Raw genomic sequence first — 13,430 nt, forward strand, 5'->3', positions numbered from 1 at the left:
GATATTTTCTAGTCCGCTTTTTACAGCTATGCTGCATCACTTTCAAGTGTTTCAACATTTGGGTATCATGGCCCTTTAAGGGTTCACAATCTGTGGCAGTATTTATTAAATGGTCAGAACTCTACCTTCTGGGTAAAAGCCACACCTTGTCTACATCTCTAAGTATTTTAATTACGAACAAGTAGATCTTTGGCAAAACACTGCTACGGGATACAGCCCAAGAAAAAATGGAAAAAACAAAAAATATGCATAGCATATTCCCATAGCAGCTAATGCCATAAATTGGACATATTACTGCAAAAAAAAAAACTACATTTAAAAACTCAAATAGGTTGACTTATGTTAATCATGTTATATAAAGATTGCAAAACATATTTAATATTTTATTTCTGTAAAATTCACATCATCTAATGATGAACAATAATCGCTGATTCTGCCCAGATAACCAGTATTTGATTTGTCATTCTTACTGGTAAAACAACATAGTTGCACAGTGCAAGGAGACATTACATGAGGCACCTAACATTTAGTTACAGTTAAATAATTGTAGTGACAGCAAACAATTTAACGTCTATTTATTTTAAATTCACCAACAAAAGAGCAATAATAATCAGCACAAGTTATTTTCCCAAATAAAATTAAAGTGCATGTAAAGTCAACCTACTTGCTCTGCATCATAGTGTGTAATTTCGAAAATAAAAGTGAGTTTCATTCATCAAAATCTCTAAATCAAAATCTAAAAAGAAATAGTTAATAATTTAGGTTGTATTCTTATAGGCGATTCCTCCGCCCGCCATTATGGTCCCACATTATTTTGATGATTGACACTTCTATTTAGAACTATTTTCCTCACCCCCGAGGCGTCAGGCCAGTTGTTCCCTACGTCACGCGTATCTACTGCGCATGCGCAAACTACCCGACGACGTTACCAACTCAGTGCATTACCAACTCAACTTTGTTACCGAGTATTAACGCATGCGCGATGTGAAACGAGGTGCCGAGGTTTACAGTGTATTGATTGTCATCCAAATAGTAAACGCATGCGCAAATGAGAGCCCTGATCGGGAACACGATTCAAACTGATGTCATCAAGTGGGAGGTAGATATTAAAATAATGCAGGGGGAAAAACAGGAAGAAGACGTTTGGGAGGAGTTCAATGCATAGAGCGGAGATAAGTTTATAGATAAAAATAACAATAAACATAATTTATTTTAAAATAATATTATTGCGGTTTGAATATTTATAAGATTGTGAACAAGTAGGTAACAATTAATAAGCAAAAATGTACATTCACTTTAAAAAACAAAATTAGATGTTTGACTATGAATATAACGGACCGTCCCCTTGGTCTGAAATTCTCTATACTCATTTTATGCTACATGTAACCTGACAAAAAGATTTCTAACCCTCTGAGAGTGATTAGGATGTCTTCTTCACCCTTGGGACAAACATACATTTTCCCAAGGTTTAAATGAAAAGCTTGAATGCAGATATTGGGGTCGATTTATCAAGCTACGACGGACTGGGGCGTACATATGCGCCCCTGGTGGGCTGAATTCACTGGCGGAATTCATCATTGCACAAGAATGCAATTTTGTGCTCTTGTGCAACGATGCCCCCTGCCTGAGCACAGCCAATCACGCGCTATATATATATATATATATATATATATATATATATATATATATATATATATATATATATCTCAATCACGCACGCACGATTAATATAGATGTATATATATATATATATATATAATTAGTTTTAACAATATAAATAACGTATGGGCTATCCTCTGAGGGATAGAGGAACATGTGTTTGTGTCTAAAAGAAATCCGTTTAGCAGCTGTGGAGTCGCTACCACATAGCGGGCAAATACAAATGTGCTAGGGATTTGGGAATGCTCAGAAACAGATTATATTTTGTATACTGTTAATACGTTCACACAAAAAAACATTTTCCAGACTGATGCACACTACCTGTACACCTTATTTCCTTTTTTATTTTATAATAACTTTACCGTGATGTTGTACTTGATATGAACCTGATGAAGACATCCCATTAGCACATTTACTTGCAAAATCACAAACCTTATTTTCCTCCCAAAAGTTTAATGGGAACATTACCCCCAACAACATTTTTGTCTGATTTTGCATCTCTTACTTCACCTTCAGTTAAAGGGATATCCCTTTAAAGGACAATTAAAATAAATGGATCACAATAGCAAGAAACAGCACGAAATGTCTAATTGCCCTCTCATGGAAAAGCGAAAATATTACGACCATAACTCAAAACGGATAGACAAAAACACCCTTTTACTGGAGTATTATTATCTAAAACATCACAAAACGAGACTTCTATTTAGAATAATTTTTTATTTGGGAGATATAAATTAAGGGACATGATACCCAAATGTTGAAGCACTTGAAAGTGATGCAGCATAGCTGTAAAAATCTGAATAGAAAATATCACCTGAACATCTCTATGTAAAAAAGAAAGATGTTTACCTCAAAATTATTTATTATTATTATTATTTTTCACACCCCACTAGACACTTTAGTCCAATTACTTGCTAGGGAGTGTGCATCTAGCACGTGCAGGCACAGTCATGTTATTTCTCTATTCAGTTTAACCTTTTACCGCCGTTAGGACGTTCCATGCCATTCTAACTGTGATGGGCTTTGGAACGTCCTAGCCGTTTGGCTGCCCTGAAGCCAACGGTGCTTCCAGAATGGGATCGCGGTCTGGAGGGCGGGCCTAGCCTCATAAGGACGCCCCCTGACCCGATCCCATCATAGAAATTTTCAGATGTAGACAGATTAACCCTTTCATCAAAGGGTTAAGTGAGTTTACTGTGAAAGCCAATGAGATTTAAGTGAAATCTCATGAGATCACAGCAACGCAATGCATGAGTTCAGCACTGCTGATGTGGATTGGCTATTGTGTTTTTGTTTTGTTTTTTCAACTTGCAGCTTTACAGCAGCTCTAACTGTTCACAGAGAACTTACTCTGGTGACCTGACGAAATTGTGAGGTAAAATATCTTCCCTTTTTACATAGAGATGTTCAGGTGATATTTCCTTGTCAGCTTTTTACAGTTATGTTTTTTATATGAAACGCTAGGATTGACTATTGAAACAAATAAAAGGGACTTTCATTCATGAAGTATAACATACTTCATGCAGAAAGCTCCTTTATTTGTTTCAATCGATCGCCATTCTGAGCTGCTCAGGCAGCCCATGGCAGAAATTTATTTTGCTAAGAGGTGACTTTTTCACCTCTAAGCAAATAGCGTGCGGGAAATCCGGCTCCCAAGTGCACCAAGCCGGATTAAAACGCACGGCTATTGGCTAAGAGGTGAAAACGTCACCTCTCTAGCAAAAACAGAATTTATGTTTACCTGATAAATTACTTTCTCCAACGGTGTGTCCGGTCCACGGCGTCATCCTTACTTGTGGGATATTCTCTTCCCTAACAGGAAATGGCAAAGAGCCCAGCAAAGCTGGTCACATGATCCCTCCTAGGCTCCGCCTTCCCCAGTCATTCGACCGACGTAAAGGAGGAATATTTGCATAGGAGAAATCATATGATACCGTGGTGACTGTAGTTAAAGAAAATAAATTATCAGACCTGATTAAAAAACCAGGGCGGGCCGTGGACCGGACACACCGTTGGAGAAAGTAATTTATCAGGTAAACATAAATTCTGTTTTCTCCAACATAGGTGTGTCCGGTCCACGGCGTCATCCTTACTTGTGGGAACCAATACCAAAGCTTTAGGACACGGATGAAGGGAGGGAGCAAATCAGGTCACCTAGATGGAAGGCACCACGGCTTGCAAAACCTTTCTCCCAAAAATAGCCTCAGAAGAAGCAAAAGTATCAAATTTGTAAAATTTAGTAAAAGTGTGCAGTGAAGACCAAGTCGCTGCCTTACATATCTGATCAACAGAAGCCTCGTTCTTGAAGGCCCATGTGGAAGCCACAGCCCTAGTGGAATGAGCTGTGATTCTTTCAGGAGGCTGCCGTCCGGCAGTCTCGTAAGCCAATCTGATGATGCTTTTAAGCCAAAAAGAGAGAGAGGTAGAAGTTGCTTTTTGACCTCTCCTTTTACCAGAATAAACAACAAACAAGGAAGATGTTTGTCTAAAATCCTTTGTAGCATCTAAATAGAATTTTAGAGCACGCACTACATCCAAATTGTGCAACAAACGTTCCTTCTTTGAAACTGGATTCGGACACAAAGAAGGCACGACTATCTCCTGGTTAATGTTTTTGTTAGAAACAACTTTCGGAAGAAAACCAGGTTTAGTACGCAAAACCACCTTATCTGCATGGAACACCAGATAAGGAGGAGAACACTGCAGAGCAGATAATTCTGAAACTCTTCTAGCAGAAGAAATTGCAACCAAAAACAAAACTTTCCAAGATAATAACTTAATATCAACGGAATGTAAGGGTTCAAACGGAACCCCCTGAAGAACTGAAAGAACTAAATTGAGACTCCAAGGAGGAGTCAAAGGTTTGTAAACAGGCTTGATTCTAACCAGAGCCTGAACAAAGGCTTGAACATCTGGCACAGCTGCCAGCTTTTTGTGAAGTAACACAGACAAGGCAGAAATCTGTCCCTTCAAAGAACTTGCAGATAATCCTTTCTCCAAACCTTCTTGAAGAAAGGATAGAATCTTAGGAATTTTTATCTTGTCCCAAGGGAATCCTTTAGATTCACACCAACAGATATATTTTTTCCATATTTTGTGGTAGATTTTTCTAGTTACAGGCTTTCTGGCCTGAACAAGAGTATCAATGACAGAATCTGAGAACCCTCGCTTTGATAAGATCAAGCGTTCAATCTCCAAGCAGTCAGTTGGAGTGAGACCAGATTCGGATGTTCGAACGGACCTTGAACAAGAAGGTCTCGTCTCAAAGGTAGCTTCCATGGTGGAGCCGATGACATATTCACCAGGTCTGCATACCAAGTCCTGCGTGGCCACGCAGGAGCTATCAAGATCACCGATGCCCTCTCCTGATTGATCCTGGCTACCAGCCTGGGGATGAGAGGAAACGGCGGGAATACATAAGCTAGTTTGAAGGTCCAAGGTGCTACTAGTGCATCTACTAGAGTCGCCTTGGGATCCCTGGATCTGGACCCGTAGCAAGGAACCTTGAAGTTCTGACGAGAGGCCATCAGATCCATGTCTGGAATGCCCCACAATTGAGTAATTTGGGCAAAGATTTCCGGATGGAGTTCCCACTCCCCCGGATGAAATGTCTGACGACTCAGAAAATCCGCTTCCCAATTTTCCACTCCTGGGATGTGGATTGCAGACAAGTGGCAGGAGTGAGTCTCCGCCCATTGAATGATTTTGGTCACTTCTTCCATCGCCAGGGAACTCCTTGTTCCCCCCTGATGGTTGATGTACGCAACAGTCGTCATGTTGTCTGATTGAAACCGTATGAACTTGGCCTTTGCTAGCTGAGGCCAAGCCTTGAGAGCATTGAATATCGCTCTCAGTTCCAGAATATTTATCGGGAGAAGAGATTCTTCCCGAGACCAAAGACCCTGAGCTTTCAGGGGTCCCCAGACCGCGCCCCAGCCCATCAGACTGGCGTCGGTCGTGACAATAACCCACTCTGGTCTGCGGAAGCTCATCCCCTGTGACAGGTTGTCCAGGGACAGCCACCAACGGAGTGAATCTCTGGTCCTCTGATCTACTTGTATCGTCGGAGACAAGTCTGTATAGTCCCCATTCCACTGACTGAGCATGCACAGTTGTAATGGTCTTAGATGAATTCGCGCAAAAGGAACTATGTCCATTGCCGCTACCATCAAACCTATTACTTCCATGCACTGCGCTATGGAAGGAAGAGGAACAGAATGAAGTATTTGACAAGAGTTTAGAAGTTTTGATTTTCTGGCCTCTGTCAGAAAAATCCTCATTTCTAAGGAGTCTATTATTGTTCCCAAGAAGGGAACCCTTGTTGACGGAGATAGAGAACTTTTTTCTACGTTCACTTTCCACCCGTGAGATCTGAGAAAGGCCAGGACAATGTCCGTGTGAGCCTTTGCTTGTGGAAGGGACGACGCTTGAATCAGTATGTCGTCCAAGTAAGGTACTACTGCAATGCCCCTTGGTCTTAGCACCGCTAGAAGGGACCCTAGTACCTTTGTGAAAATTCTTGGAGCAGTGGCTAATCCGAACGGAAGTGCCACAAACTGGTAATGCTTGTCCAGAAATGCGAACCTTAGGAACCGATGATGTTCCTTGTGGATAGGAATATGTAGATACGCATCCTTTAAATCCACCGTGGTCATGAATTGACCTTCCTGGATGGAAGGAAGAATTGTTCGAATGGTTTCCATTTTGAACGATGGAACCTTGAGAAACTTGTTTAGGATCTTGAGATCTAAGATTGGTCTGAATGTTCCCTCTTTTTTGGGAACTACGAACAGATTGGAGTAGAACCCCATCCCTTGTTCTCCTAATGGAACAGGATGAATCACTCCCATTTTTAACAGGTCTTCTACACAATGTAAGAATGCCTGTTTTTTTATGTGGTCTGAAGACAATTGAGACCTGTGGAACCTCCCCCTTGGGGGAAGCCCCTTGAATTCCAGAAGATAACCTTGGGAGACTATTTCTAGTGCCCAAGGATCCAGAACATCTCTTGCCCAAGCCTGAGCGAAGAGAGAGAGTCTGCCCCCCACCAGATCCGGTCCCGGATCGGGGGCCAACATCTCATGCTGTCTTGGTAGCAGTGGCAGGTTTCTTGGCCTGCTTACCTTTGTTCCAGCCTTGCATTGGCCTCCAGGCTGGCTTGGCTTGAGAAGTATTACCCTCTTGCTTAGAGGACGTAGCACTTGGGGCTGGTCCGTTTCTGCGAAAGGGACGAAAATTAGGTTTATTTTTGGCCTTGAAAGACCTATCCTGAGGAAGGGCGTGGCCCTTGCCCCCAGTGATATCAGAAATAATCTCTTTCAAGTCAGGGCCAAACAGCGTTTTCCCCTTGAAAGGAATGTTAAGCAATTTGTTCTTGGAAGACGCATCCGCTGACCAAGATTTTAGCCAAAGCGCTCTGCGCGCCACAATAGCAAATCCAGAATTTTTCGCCGCTAATCTAGCCAATTGCAAAGTGGCGTCTAGGGTGAAAGAGTTAGCCAATTTGAGAGCATGAATTCTGTCCAAAATCTCCTCATAAGAAGAATCTTTATTGAGCGCCTTTTCTAGTTCATCGAACCAGAAACACGCTGCTGTAGTGACAGGAACAATGCATGAAATTGGTTGTAGAAGGTAACCTTGCTGAACAAACATCTTTTTAAGCAAACCCTCTAATTTTTTATCCATAGGATCTTTGAAAGCACAACTATCTTCTATGGGTATAGTGGTGCGTTTGTTTAGAGTAGAAACCGCCCCCTCGACCTTGGGGACTGTCTGCCATAAGTCCTTTCTGGGGTCAACCATAGGAAACAATTTCTTAAATATAGGGGGAGGGACGAAAGGTATGCCGGGCCTTTCCCATTCTTTATTTACAATGTCCGCCACCCGCTTGGGTATAGGAAAAGCTTCGGGGGGCCCCGGGACCTCTAGGAACTTGTCCATTTTACATAATTTCTCTGGAATGACCAAATTCTCACAATCATCCAGAGTAGATAACACCTCCTTAAGCAGGGCGCGGAGATGTTCCAATTTAAATTTAAATGTAATCACATCAGGTTCAGCTTGTTGAGAAATTTTCCCTGAATCTGAAATTTCTCCCTCAGACAAAACCTCCCTGGCCCCCTCAGACTGGTGTAGGGGCACTTCAGAACCAATATCATCAGCGTCCTCATGCTCTTCAGTATTTTCTAAAACAGAGCAGTCGCGCTTTCGCTGATAAGTGGGCATTTTGGCTAAAATGTTTTTGATAGAATTATCCATTACAGCCGTTAATTGTTGCATAGTAAGGAGTATTGGCGCACTAGATGTACTAGGGGCCTCCTGTGTGGGCAAGACTGGTGTAGACGAAGGAGGGGATGATTCAGTACCATGCTTACTCCCCTCACTTGAGGAATCATCTTGGGCATCATTTTCTCTAAATTTTGTGTCACATAAATCACATCTATTTAAATGAGAAGGAACCTTGGCTTCCCCACATACAGAACACAGTCTATCTGGTAGTTCAGACATGTTAAACAGGCATAAACTTGATAACAAAGTACAAAAAACGTTTTAAAATAAAACCGTTACTGTCACTTTAAATTTTAAACTGAACACACTTTATTACTGCAAATGTGAAAAAGTATGAAGGAATTGTTCAATATTCACCAAAATTTCACCACAGTGTCTTAAAGCCTTAAAAGTATTGCACACCAAATTTGAAAGCTTTAACCCTTAAGCCGTTTTTATATTTAACCCCTTTACAGTCCCTGGTATCTGCTTTGCTGAGACCCAACCAAGCCCAAAGGGGAATACGATACCAAATGACGCCTTCAGAAAGTCTTTTCTATGTATCAGAGCTCCTCACACATGCATCTGCATGTCATGCTTCCCAAAAACAAGTGCGCAATAGAGGCGCGAAAATGAGGCTCTGCCTATGATTAGGGAAAGCCCCTAGAGAATAAGGTGTCCAATACAGTGCCTGCCGGTTATTTTACATAATTCCCAAGAATAAAATAATTCCTCAAAGCTATGAAGTATAAAATATGCTTATATATCAATCGTTTTAGCCCAGAAAATGTCTACAGTCTTAAAAGCCCTTGTGAAGCCCTTTTTTTCTTTATGTAATAAAAATGGCTTACCGGATCCCATAGGGAAAATGACAGCTTCCAGCATTACATCGTCTTGTTAGAAATGTGTCATACCTCAAGCAGCAAAAGTCTGCTCACTGTTTCCCCCAACTGAAGTTAATTCCTCTCAACAGTCCTGTGTGGAAACAGCCATCGATTTTAGTAACGGTTGCTAAAATCATTTTCCTCTTACAAACAGAAATCTTCATCTCTTTTCTGTTTCAGAGTAAATAGTACATACCAGCACTATTTTAAAATAACAAACTCTTGATTGAATAATAAAAACTACAGTTAAACACCAAAAAACTCTAAGCCATCTCCGTGGAGATGTTGCCTGTACAACGGCAAAGAGAATGACTGGGGAAGGCGGAGCCTAGGAGGGATCATGTGACCAGCTTTGCTGGGCTCTTTGCCATTTCCTGTTAGGGAAGAGAATATCCCACAAGTAAGGATGACGCCGTGGACCGGACACACCTATGTTGGAGAAACAGCGATCTGCCGTGGGCTTCCTTAGCAGCTCAGAATGGCGATCGCTTGAAACTAATAAAGGAGCTTTCTGCATGAAGTATCTTATACTTCATGAATGAAAGTCCCCTTTATTTGTTTCAATAGTCAATCCTAGCGTTTCAGAAACGCTAGGATTGACTTTTACTTTAACAATTTGGGTATGAATAAAGAACAGATCAACTATTCAATACATATTTTTTCTTTTCTTTTCTGCATGTTAAACTTGTAACCATTTTTTTGCATTACCATTAATTATCAGGTTATCATCAGTACTGTAATTTGTTACTTTTGCTGTTTGTTAAAGGGTCAGTAAACCTTAAAATTAATGTTATATAATTCTGCACATAGTGCAGAATTATATAACATTATATTAGCCAAACTTTCTAACACATAATATTCCCTTTTCATTTTTAACAAAAAACGCTGTTTTACAGACCCGCTCTCTGCGCTCTGCTGAGCGGGTCTCCTTTTCACAGCGCATCAGGCCAGCTGTATAGTCACAGCCCGGCCCAACCGCGCCATAAGACTAAGTGCAGCTCGCTCCTGTCACAGGAGCGAGCTGCACTTAGTCTTATGGCGCGGTTGGGCCGGGCTGTGACTATACAGCTGGCCCGATGCGCTGTGTAAAAAAAGCAGAGCGGGTCTGTAAAACAGCGTTTTTTGTTAAAAATGAAAAGGGAATATTATGTGTTAGAAAGTTTGGCTAATATAATGTTATATAATTCTGCACTATGTGCAGAATTATATAACATTAATTTTAAGGTTTACTGTCCCTTTAATGTTTGAAATGGCCAAGAAAAAAAAATAGCATTTACTCTGAATTTCAAATGAGCAGATCTAAAAATTTCCTTAACCATGTATCATGTGACAACCGTAAGCGAATCACAAACTCATATACAGTATCTCAAAAAAGTGAGTACACCCATCACATTTTTTAAATATTGTATTATATCTTCATGTGACAACACTGAAGAAATAACACTTTGCTACAATATAAAGTAGTGACTGTACAGCCTGTATAACAGTGTAAATTTGCTGTCCCCTCAAAATAACAACACACAGCCATTAATGTCTAAACCATTGGCAACAAAAGTGAGTAACACCCCTAAGTGGAAATGTCCAAATTGGGCCCAATTAGCCATTTTCCCTCCCCGGTGTCATGTGACTCGTTAGTTTTACAAGGTCTCAGGTGTGAATGGGGAGCAGGTGTGTTAAATTTGGTGTTATCGCTCTCGCACTCTCTCATACTGGTCACTGGGAGTTCAACACGGCACCTCATGGCAAAGAACTCTCTGAGGATCTGAAAAAAAGAATTGTTACTCTACATAAAGATGGCTTAGGCTATAAGAAGATTGCCAAGACCCTGAAACTGAGCTGCAGAACTGTGGGCAAGACCATACAGCGGTTTCACAGGACAGGATCCACTCAGAACAGGCCTCACCATGGTCGACCAAAGAAGTTGAGTGCACATGCTCAGCATCATATCCAAAGGTTGTCTTTGGGAAATAGACGTATGAGTGCTGCCAGCATTGCTGCAGAGGTTGAAGGGGTGGGGGGGTCAGCCTGTCAGTGCTCAGACTATACGCTGCACACTGCATCAAATTGGTCTGCATGGCTTTCCTCCCAGAAGGAAGCCTCTTCTAAAGATGATGCACAAGAAAGCCTGCAAACAGTTTGCTGAAGACAAGCAGACTAAGGAAATGGATTACTGGAAGCATGTCCTGTGGTCCAATGAGATCAAGATAAACTTATTTGGTTCAGATGGTGTCAAGCGTGTGTAGCGGCAACCAGGTGAGGAGTACAAAGACAAGTGTGTCTTGCCTACAGTCAAGCATGGTACATTGATAAACCCAGGACGCCCATATTTTACACAGTTCCAAAAATTCATAAAAATGCACAAAAGCCACCGGGAAGACCAATCGTTTCCTGTGTGGACTCAGTTTTTACCAATATCTCCAAATTTGTTGATAAATTATTACAGCCCGAAGTTACTAACATGGCCAGTTATGTTAAGGACACAGGACACTTTCTAGAGAGGGTTAAAAATATAGAACTTCCTACTTGTCGTTATCTGCTGTTCACCATGGACGTCAGCAGTTTATATACATCCATTAAACACGAGACTGGCATTGCCATCATAAGAAAGACACTCATGGTGAGCGGCAGATATACGACAGCCCAATGTGATTTTATAGAAAAATTACTGTGCCTTACACTTTACTGGAATTACTTCCTTTTTCAGGAGGACTGGTACATCCAGGTGAGAGGGACAGGTATGGGGTCCAACGTCGCCCCATCATACGCCAACCTCTATATGAACGAATTTGAGGAAAGAAAAGTATACGAAAAGAACATGGGGCAGTTTGGCTCCGCTATATAGATGACGTGTTTGGCGTATGGTGGGGTGACGTTGGATCCCTCACACAATTCATCACAGAACTTAATTCAGAGGTAAGGGGTCTGTGTTTTACCATCACACATAGTGAAGAATCAGTTGCGTTCCTAGACACTAAAATTGTTAAAGGAGAATATGGTCTAAAATTTGATCTATTTGTTAAGGAAACAAATAGGACCACTATGCTAAGGTTTGACAGTTTTCACCCCAGAAAATTATTCGAGTCATTGCCTAAGAGCCAACTCCTGCGAGTAAATAGGATTGTTAGTGAAGAGGGGGTAAGAAATGAAAGATTGACACAGATGAAAAACAAAATTTCTTGCAAGAGGATATCCAACAAGTCTTATTGATAAAAAATGAAAGGAAATACAACATCCTAAAAATATATCTTCACAGAGTTTTGACAAAAAAGGTGATAAAATGGCTTTTGTTTCTCAACACAGTGCTTACAGTGATAAAATAGGCAAAATTATTAGAAGGAATTGGTATGTCCTGAAGAACTGTAACCCACATATTAAGTCACTACAGGAACCACCGCTAATGGCTTATAAACGAGTAAAGAATATAAGAGACAATCTCATTAGATCTGATGTAGGCCCTATCAAGGGACCAAGACAAACATATTTGGGTAGTAAAAGACAAGGCAGTTATCCTTGTCTTGGATGCATGAGCTGCAGCTGCCATTATAAAAGGGCCACAGAGTGGGAAAAGATATAATATACAGGGATTTCACACTTGTGATAGTACATTTGTGGTATATCTCATTAAATGTCCATGTTCCCTAATTTATTTAGGGGAGACTACACAAAAAATAAGAGATCCCATCAGTCAGCATAGATGTAACATAAGGAAGAAAAATATTGAGACTCCGCTTTCCAAACATTTTATTGAGAAAAATCACAACATCAGCCAACTTCGCTGGCAAATAATAGAGCAAGTACAGGTTCCTAGAAATGGAGCTGATAGGGAGACATTGCTAAAGCAGAGGGAGATGTGGTGGATATTCAAAATGGAAACTTTGGCACCCAAGGGGTTAAACCGAGATTTTGATCTCTCCTGCTTTATGTAATCACTCACACTATCTATATGAGAATAGAGCTATACTACCTTAATCATTGAACCATGTTACAGTAATCTTTCTAGGATATAACAAATAATGTAACATCTGCAAAATAAAAATATAAGAGGAAGATGAACGTTTAGTCCTATATAGTCACAGTAATATTTAAATTTACTATATATGTATATTTTTGTAAATAGTCTCTTTATATAAACAGTCTTATACACTTTTCAGTCTGTTATAAAAAACTTTGTTTTTAATTTTGATACAAATTGTTACCAAGCAAAAGTGATAAAATGTTAAAATGTTGACAATAAATGTAAAAGTTCAGCCACTAGATGGCGCCCTACACACACTGTATTACAGAGTTGGCGCAAATTTCCCAAGGGTTTAAAAGTGTAACACATGTTTGTATCAGATTGCATGAATAAGGGGGGTTACCCTGAAACGTTGCAACTTTATCTTAAGGTCTTCAATAAAAGTTTGAATTTTACTACAAGTGCTGGCAACATTGATTATTTTGAGATGGTGGTGGGAGTGTCATGGTCTGGGCCTGCATGAGTGTTGCAGTTACTGGAGAGCTACAGTTTATGGAGAAAACCATGAATGCCAACATGTACTGTGACATACTGAAGCGGAGCATGATCCCCTCCCCTTGGAGACTGGGCCGCAGGGCAGTATTCTAACATGATAACGACCCCAA

At 40.7% G+C, this 13,430-nt stretch overlaps 1 protein-coding gene across 1 annotated transcript in view; it reads right to left on the reverse strand.

Annotated features, from left to right (window-relative positions):
• The window catches only part of CASTOR1 (cytosolic arginine sensor for mTORC1 subunit 1), a 328,065-nt gene that overhangs the window by 16,550 nt on the left and 298,085 nt on the right, over positions 1-13,430 (reverse strand). The gene's annotated exons all lie outside the window — the stretch shown is intronic.

This window comes from Bombina bombina, chromosome 2, assembly GCF_027579735.1.
Source record: "Bombina bombina isolate aBomBom1 chromosome 2, aBomBom1.pri, whole genome shotgun sequence".
In the NCBI taxonomy this organism is placed as follows: domain Eukaryota; kingdom Metazoa; phylum Chordata; class Amphibia; order Anura; family Bombinatoridae; genus Bombina; species Bombina bombina.